The sequence below is a fragment of the Trichechus manatus genome, unplaced genomic scaffold, assembly GCF_000243295.1.
Source record: "Trichechus manatus latirostris isolate Lorelei unplaced genomic scaffold, TriManLat1.0 scaffold00191, whole genome shotgun sequence".
NCBI classification, from domain to species: Eukaryota; Metazoa; Chordata; class Mammalia; order Sirenia; family Trichechidae; genus Trichechus; species Trichechus manatus.
Genome location: NW_004444127.1, coordinates 3,987,938 through 3,997,394, shown reverse-complemented (window position 1 = coordinate 3,997,394; position 9,457 = coordinate 3,987,938). Strand labels below are relative to the sequence as shown.

At 43.5% G+C, this 9,457-nt stretch overlaps 1 pseudogene; it reads right to left on the bottom strand.

The window, feature by feature from the left end:
• LOC101340667 (40S ribosomal protein S14 pseudogene) overlaps positions 1–2,161 on the bottom strand; it is a 27,584-nt pseudogene extending 25,423 nt beyond the window's left edge.
• Positions 2,162–9,457: the final 7,296 nt, after the last annotated feature.

Genomic DNA, 9,457 nt, shown 5'->3' with positions numbered 1-9,457 from the left:
GCCCCCCCCCCATAATCACTTGCCCAAGCTCACAAAGCTTCTAAGTGTCAGAGCAAGGATATGACTCTAAAACCTTAACACTGCTATCTAATTGCTAGGAAAAACAGACACCCTTATGCAAACTCAGCTAAATTCAGTTATTCTGCATGGTGTTTGTTCAAGGTTATTTTCCACATCAGTTGAATGCTTAGTATGAAAAATGACTTCTAGCCTGGGTATGCTTTCGTTAGTAGCTTTCCACTGACACTCAAGCATGTGATTTTTTCCCAAAAAGTAATACACAAAATAAATTACAGTAGCTAGGCATTATTCAGTCATTTCATTTACAGTACGGATTTTTAAACATGGTGCAGTATTTAAGAACATTTTATAGAATGGAGTCATCTTCACAAGGAACTCAGTGTCTTTTATTATTTCCCATGCATCAAGACCAAAAACTTTTACTAAAACTGAGATCTATCTGAAAGGCTCAGGAGTAGGAAAACAAAAATCTCAAAATCTGGTTTGATTTAGTGTAGTTGAGTTTTAACGGCTTTTGTTCTTAAGAAAAAGAATTGGAAAAATATGTGGGCCGTCCTCTGTGCATTACAGGACAAGCCCAGGGCTGGGGGTCAGAGTCCTGGGTTTTGGTTAAGTCACTTCCCCTCTCTGAGCTTCTATTTCCTCACTTATAAAATAAAGAGATTGGACCAGACAATCTCTAAGGAACCCCTCAGCTCAAAAATTCTATGATTTTACAACTAGATTGTTCTACCTTGTTCTGTTCTGTCTTCTGTATTACCTGAATCTAATGAATAACCACCTGTGCATTGGTGTTACAGTGGTAGAATTCTCACCTTCCGTGCAGGAGACCAGGTTTAATTCTTGGCCAATGCACCTCATGTGCAGCTACCACCTATCAGTGGAGGCTTGCGTGTTGCTATGATGCTGAACAGGTTTCAGTGGAGCTTCTAGACCAGGGCTTCGAACCGGTTATTTCTGGTTCAACCCCCTGAGGAGAATTTGCATTTCCACCTCAGATATACTGAATCAGAATCTACATTTTAGCAAAATCCCCGGGTGATTCTGTATACATAACAGTCACTCAGGGATCTTGTTAAGAATGTAGATTCTGATAAGAATCACCTGGGGATCTTGTTAAATTGTAGATTCTGATAAGAATCACCTGGGGATCTTGTTAAACTATAAATTCTGATTCTGTATATCTGGGGTGGAAACGTGAATTCTCAGCAGCGGGTCAAACAAGAAATGCATATTCTCAGCAGAGGGTCTGACCAGAAATAAGCAGTTCGAAGCCCTGTTCCAGACTAAGACCAAATAGAAACAAGGCCTGGTGATCCACTTCCAAAAGTCAGCCAGTGAAAGCCTTGTGGATCACACTGGTCCAATCTGCAACCAATTATGGGGATGGCGCAGGACCTGGCAGCGTTTCGTTTGGTTGTGCATGGAGTCACCAGAGTTGGGGGACTGGACAACAGCTAACAACAACAGCAACAGAGTATGTCTGAGTGACACTCTTTAGTCCTAGGTGATAACAGGCAGTTTGTCTCTGCCCCTCCGCCCTTTAGGAACTCTGAGACTGGCCAAACCGAGAAGAGCACCTTGCCACTGCTGCTATAAGATGGCCACATGGCCCATCCAGGGGGAGCAGAGGAGATGGAGCTCAGGCCAGTAGAAAAGCAAAGCTTTCCTAGCCTTTTTTCTTGATTCTGCATTAGTTCAGCTACTATAACTCTTTGATTGGTTTCCAGAGTTCTGACAAAGTTTGGGTCTTTTGTTTTTGTTTTTGTTTTGATGCTTTTGTAGGGGGACGGCGGCGTGCAGCCGCTCATGCTGCCATCTTGCTCTGGATTAGTTGATGCGTAGACTCCAAACTGGTCTCCCTGCTTCCACCCTTGCCCCCTAAAGTCTATTCTCTACTGAGTTTATTTCCTAAAGTCTATTCTCCACAATGATCCTGTTAAAATGAAGTCAGATCATCATCTCTCAGCTCACAACTTTGAAGAGTCCCTCATTTCTCTCAGAGTACAACCCAAAGGCATTGCAGTGGCTATAAGGCCCTATGAGGTCTGCTCCTAGCTCTCTCCCTGACCTCATCTCCTGTGTTCCTCTCTGCACACTCCACTCCAGCCACACTGGCCTCCTGGCTGTTCCCAGTCATGCCAGACCTACTCCAGCCTCAGGACTTTGCTGGCCTTCTGGGAAGCTCCTCTCCCAGTAACCCACATATGTAGTGCACTCCCTCATCTCTTTAAGTCTTGGCTCCAACGTTATCTTCTCAATGAAGCCTTCCCTCATTATCATATTCAAAACCATAACCCCCTTGCTTCCTTTATTTTTCTCCTTACCACTTGTCCCCATGCTAACATGCTATGTATTTTCTTTTATTTCTTGTAGGTATTTATACTACATGTTGTCTATCTCCCCAACCCAGAGTTTACCCTTTCCATGAGAGCTGGAATCTTTGCTTTGTTCCCTGCTGGATCCCCAGCTCTACAACATGCATACAGTAAGCACTCAATATGTGTATTTTTGAATAACTGTAGGCTAAGCATTGAGCTCCACTCTCTTAGGAGTCCTCTTCCAGACTTGTGGGTCCATCTCCTAGTGTGGCAGAAACCCCTTCTCCCTATGACCCCTGATGTTTTTATTGATCACAGGCCATCCAGCAAAATGATCTGTTTCAAATATTTAAACTAGTTACACTTAACAGTTTAAAATTTGCCCAGGCCCCTGCAGGCCTTTCCCTAGCCCCAGGCCTCGGTAGCACAGACACTCCAGAATTGTACTGCCCAATAGAAATAGAAGGCAAGCCACATACGTCATTTTAAATTTTCTAGTGGCTACATTAAAAACGAATCCCTAGGTGGTGCAAGCAGTTAATGTGGTCACTACTAACTGGAAGGCTGGAAGTTCGAGTCTATCCAGAGGCCCCTCGGAAGAATGGCCTGGCGATCTACTTCCGAAAAATCAGCCATTGAAAACCCTACGGAGCCCAGTTCTACTCTGACACACTTGGGGTAACTGGCAACATTAAAAAAATAAAAATAAACAGTTGAAAATAAAGCACTCGCTGCTAACCAAAAGATCTGCAGTTCGAACCTACCAGCCGCTCCTCGAGAGAAAGATGTGGCAGTCTGCTTCTATAAAGATTACAGTCAAGGAAAACCTATGGGGCAGTTCTACTCTGTCACATGGGGTCACTATGACTTGGCATCAACTTGATGGCACACAACAACAGCAACATAATATTATATATATTAACCAATATTATCATCTCAACATGCAATCCATATTAAAAAAAAATCAGCGCATTCCTTTTATTGTGCAAAGTCTCAAAACTCAGGATGTATTTCAGACCTACAGCACATTTCCATGTGCTCAACAGCCACATGTGGAGAGTGGCTGGCGACCTTACTGGACGGCACAGCTCTGTGTCTACGGAGGGGAGTGTAAGGAGAACACGGTACCAAAGTAGGCGCTTCAGGCCCCTGACCAAAGGGGTTGGTAAAAGAATTGCATCAGCAGAAGCTCCAGGAGCAGGCAAGCCTCTTTCTCTCTACCCCCTCAGCCCCATATCCCTAGATCCCTTTCCTCTTGGGCCCTTGGGAGCTGTGGGTTCCTGCCCCTTTCATGTCTTCTCCACTCTGGGACATCCCCCTCCTGTGACACTCTTATGACCCATCTGAATTCAGCCTCCTCACCCAGGAGAAGGACTTCGGAAGGCTAGCGTCCTCTATCCCAGCTACCCCCACGAACAGAACGCATTCAACTGGTTCCTCTTCTCCTTTGGAGAGAGAAACTTCCTGCCCAGCTGAAGGAACCAAGGCGGAGGGGGAAGGGGCCCTTGAACTGGAATTTCTGTTCACTCTTCTTTCCAGGGGGAAAAAAAAACAACAACTTTCTGAAGCAATTTGGCTTTCCTCTCTTACAGAGGACAGTTGACCGGTTCCCAGGGTGAAGTTCTATGGATTTCAGTCCCCCTTCTCGTAAAACTCTTTTCCCAAAGACTCTGCCATATGGTCTTGTTTTGCATCTGCTAGCTGGTCCAGTTTGAGTCCAGGCTGCCCCATCTAAAGGACTCTTGCTTACTTATTTCTTTTCTTTTGTTGCAGTTTTTGAGAATGTACACAGCAAAACATACACCAATTCAATAGTTTCTGCAGGTACAGTTCAGTGACATTGATTACATTCTTTGAGTTGTATAACCATTCTCACCCTGCCTTTTCTGAGTTGTTCCTACCCCATTAGCATAAATTCACTGCCCTCTAAATTTCCTAGCTAATCTTTTCAAGCTGATGTTGTCAATTTGATCCCGTGGAGAGAGTTCTTAAAAGAACATAATGCTCAAGGCAGATATTTTTTGCTAATTAAGCTAAATTATTGTTTGGTTTTAAGAAGACTTCAGGGGATATTTTTGGTTTAAGGTTTAAAGATTATCTCGGGGCAATAGTTTCAAGGGTTCATCCAACCTTCATGGCTCCAGAAAGTCCGGAATCCATGAGAATTTGAAATTCTTTTCTGCATCTTTCTTCCCACTTTTGATCAGGAGTCTTCTCGGGAAACTTTCATCAAAATGTTCAGTACTGGTAGTGGGGCACCATCCAGTTCTTTTGGTCTCATGGCAAAGGAGGAAATTGTTCATGGAGGCAATAAGCCACACATTCCATACCCTCCTCCTGTGCCTGGTTCTCCTTCTTCCGCTGTTGTTCCAGGCAAATAGAGATCAATTGTTGTGTCTTGGATGGCCACTTGCAAGCTTTTAAGACCCCAGGCACTACGCATAGAACCAGGAGGTAGAACAGAAGCACTAAACACATTATCAGGCCAATTAACTGAGATGTCGCATGAAACTATGACTCTAAACCCCCAAAGAAACCAAATCCCATGAGGTTTTTGGTTGTACATAAGCAGCATAAGCAGCTACTCTTTTGTTGTTGTTGTTGTAAATATATCTGTCACACAACTTTTACCAGTTCAACTTTTTACAGGTGTACAACTTATTGACAACAATTACAATAATCAGCTGTGCAGCCTTACCCTAAAGCAACGTGATACTTCCATCACCATTAACCCTCCTCTCCCCTCCCTCCTGCCCCTGCTAACTACTAATAAATTTTGGTCTCTATATAATTGCTTTTCCTTGTCTTTTTATATGAGAGGTCATACAATATTTGTCCTTTTGTGATTGGCTTATGTCACTCAGTATAATATCTTCCAGCTCCATTTCTCCTACTGGCTGAGTATTATTCCACTGTACCTATGTGTGTACCACACTTAGTTTATCCATTTATCTGTTGATGGGCATTTAGGTTGTTTCTACCATTTGGCTATCGTGAATAGTGCTGCAATGAATATTAGTGTACAAGTCTCTGTTTGAGTCTCTGCTTGCAAGTCTTTTGGGTATATACCTACGAGTGGAATTGCTGGGCCATATGGTAGTTCTATTTCAGTTTTTTGAGGAACTGCCACACTGCTTTCTACAATGTCTGTACCATTTTGCATTCCCACCAGCAATGGGTAAAGGTTCCAATCTTCCCACATCCTCACCAACACTTGCTGTTTTCTGTTATTTATTTATTTATTTGTTTTTATCTTAGCCATCCTAGTGGGAGTGAAATGGTGTCTCACTGTGGTTTTGGTTTGCATCTCTCTGATGGCTGATGACGCTGGGCATCTTTTCATGTGTTTGTTGTCCATTTGAATGTCTTCTTTGGTGAAATGTTCATTCAAGTCCTTTGCCCATTTTATGATTGGGTTTTTGTCTTTCTGTTGTTAAGCTGTTGAAGTTTTATATGTGTTTCGATTATTAGACTCTTGTCAGATACAAGGTTTCCGAAGATATCCTCCCAGTCAGTAGGTTGTCTTTTCACTTTTTTGATGAACAAAAGTCCTTAATTTTTTATTAGGTTCCATTTATTTATTTTGTCTTTTGCTGTTTGTGCTATTGTCATTATATTAGATACCGAAAACCCAAACCCTTGCCGTTGAGTCGATTCTGACTGTTAGCTAACCTATAGGACAAAGTAGAGCCGCCCCATAGAGTTTCTAAGGAGCGGCTGGTGGATTCGAACTACTGACCTTTTGGATAGCAGCCAAGCTATTAATTACTGCATCATCAGGGCTCCTATATTAGACAATCCATTGTTAAAATCTAGGCCTGACAGCGTTGCCCCTGCTTTTTCTTCTAAGAATTTCATAGTTTGCACATTTAGGTCCTTAATCCATTTTGAATTTGTTTTTGTGTATGGTGTAAGGCACGGATCCTCTTTCATTTATCTGTGTATGGAAATCCAATTTTCCCAGCACCATTTATTGAAGAGACTCTTCTTTCCCCATCGGCTCATTTCATTTTTATCACTCTCCCCTCAAGCCCACATGCTCTGTCTTTTCCTCCCCCTATCAGGCTCTGCTCTGGTTTTTGATGGTTTTCCCTTTGTTTAATCATTCTGGTGAAATGAGACCCAAAATAGAAAACAAGAGAGTACTGACTTGGATGGGAAATAGATTCACCAGAACATCTTCAAACAGCAACAATGCTAATCACCCTCTCATCTTGCATATGTAAGGGCATATAAACCAAAACCAAACCCACTGCGGTCTAGTAGATTCTGACTCATAGTGACTCTGTAGGATAGATTAGAACTGCCCATTTCCAAGGCTGTAAGCTTTATGGGAAGTCCTGGTGGTGCAGTGGTTAAAAATTCAGCTGTTAACCAAGAAGTCAGCAGTTCGAATCCACCAGCCGCTCCTTGGAAACCCTGTGGGCCCTTTCTACTCTGTCCTATAGGGTCGCTATGAGTCAGAATCAACTTGACGGCAGTGGGTTTGGGGTTTAATCTTTACGGAAGCAGAATGCCACATCTTTCTCCCGTGGAGAGGCTGGTGGGTTCGAACAACTGAACTTTCAGTTAGCAGCCGAGCACTTAACCACTGTGCCACCAGAGCTCCCTTAAGGGCATATGTCACCTCACAAATCAGGGGCAATGCTCTACCCTGCAGCCAACAGGCATGTGTGGAGGGATTACTATGCACAAGGCTCTGTTGTACCAGGCTCTACTGGAGAGGCAGAAGTATGACCCTAAGCCTTTCAACCAGGCTGTAAAGAGGGGAGGCTTCATGGAGGAGGAGCCATGTGAGCCAGGACTTGAAAGACAAGAAGGACTTTTAAAGGCAGAAATGACAAGGAACTGCCTTGCAGATGTGAAGGAGAGCCAGGAAGCATGTGCAGAGGCAGCGAGTGGAAGAGATGCACCAATTTGGCACAGCCATCAGCTCGCATCAGGTTGGTGCCTGTGCCGGACTGGTTGTTTTTAATATTATCCCTACTGGAAGTATTACCAACTTCCAAGTCCATGTTTCCTACACTGTAGCTTTCCAGGTCTGAGAGCATCCGAATCAGACTGCTGAGGGAAAGGAAGATCTAGTTCCTCAGAGCTGAGCTGCCACCACCATCAACACCTCTGTGAGACTCAATTTCTGAATCCTGTAGGCCAGTCAGAGGAGAGGAAAACGCTGAGCTCCGGTGCCTTGAATTACCCAGGCTGAGCCTCCCCAGAACTGGCCTGAGGCCACTCCTCCACAATCTCTCCTCTTCAAACAGTGTGAGGATGAAGAGTTGAAGATAGTTTCTCCTTTGGGAAAACAGAATTAGAGAGAGGGAAAGAGAAAGGAAAATACCTCTAACCCCCAACAAAGTAATCCCTGCTATTTGGGCAACCAGCTGATGGAAAGAGTCTGAAAAAGTTTACAAATACCACAAATTCAAAGTGCTGGGTTTATTTTTACAGCCTCTGGAACCATCTCCCCAAGCACAGCTCAGTGATCCCAGAGAGGCTGTCCCCAGTCTCCAGCTAAAGTTGCTCCCCACGCACGTTCCATCACATCACCTGGATTTATTTTTCATGGTATTTATCACAATCTGAAATCCTCTTGTTCATTCATCCATGGGTTCTTGCAGATTGTTGGGTTTTGTCTCCATTTCCCTTTTCCACCCCCGCTCCCCCGCCCAGGCTACATCCTCATAAGATCAGGGGCCAAGTTTGTGGGGTCACTGCGGTATACCAGTGTTTTGCAACATTGTTAGCAGGAAGCGGGCACTCAATAAATATTTGTTGACCTCCACAGTGGGCTGAAAGGTAGTATCTATCAAATTTACCAATGCACACACCCTATGACTCTGAGTGACAGTGAATGGGAATGTGAGGGTCACTCTGATTTACAGTTTCCTTAAAGGAACCAAGAGAATCTTTCAACTCAATCATCAAAGTTATTTATTACACTGCTGTTTGTAGTAATACCAAGTTTGTAGACTTGCCCAACCTAAATAACCAGTTATTAAATAAATGACAGTATATTTGCACAACGAGAAAACTAGCATGCCTATGAAAGAACAAGGAAGCTCTTTGTGAGCTAATATAAAAAGATTTTCTGGATATGTTGTTAAGCGAAAAAAGCAAGGTACAGAATGGTGTTAAGGTATGCTATCCCTGGTGAAAATAAGGGGGGAGGATCTATACATACCTGCTTGTTTATGCAAACAGTATTTCTGCCAGGATACAAAACAGCTGGTTACAATGACTGCCTGCAGGAAGGGGTACCAGGTTACTTGGGAGCAGGAAAGGAAATTTTTTACCATAAACTTTTTTGGAACTTTTGAACCATGGGATGTATTGCCTATTCAAAAATAAATCCAATTGAATCAACAATTATACTTATTTTAATTGAATCAACAATTATATATGTGTTTATAAATATGTATCGATTGAATAATAATTGAATATAGTTCAGAGTTTCCCTTGGTGGCTTTTAGGACTTGTAAGCCACAGTCAAAGGAGCCCTGGTGGCACAGTGGTTAAGCCCTTTGTTGCTAACCAAAAGGTTGGCGGTTCAAACCCACCAGCTGCTCCATGGGAGAAAGATTTGGAGTCTGCTTCCATAAAGATTTCAGCCTTGGAAACCCTACGGGGTAGTTCTACTCTGTCCTATAGTGTCGCTATGAATCAGAATCAACTCAAAGGCAATAGGTTTTAGGCCACAGTTGCTCCCATTCTCATTCATGGTCACACCCCTGAGCCTGCCCTCACTCTTCCTCTCCCTGTCCCTCCCCTCCCCTAAAATAAGGCCAAGTTCCCCAAGGATGGGCCCCTGTGGCAGCTGTCTCGCTTGCTTGCTTGCTCACTGGAGGTGTGCGAAGGACAGGTAAACAGTGGCATGTGGTGGCAACAGAAATTCCCTCCATGCCATTGTGTCCTGTAAACAGAATAAAAGAAAGTCATCATGTTTACCTTCTGGGGACTTTTGTAAAAAACAACTTTCCTGCTTCCTTAGGCTACTAGATAAAAGAAAACAAACTTGTTTCTGCTCTGAGTCAACTGGCTTAGCTAGAAACCATCCAGTCTAAAGGGAAGTTTTTGGCAAAGTAGGCAGCAGGCTCTTATGGGCCTGATATATCCTG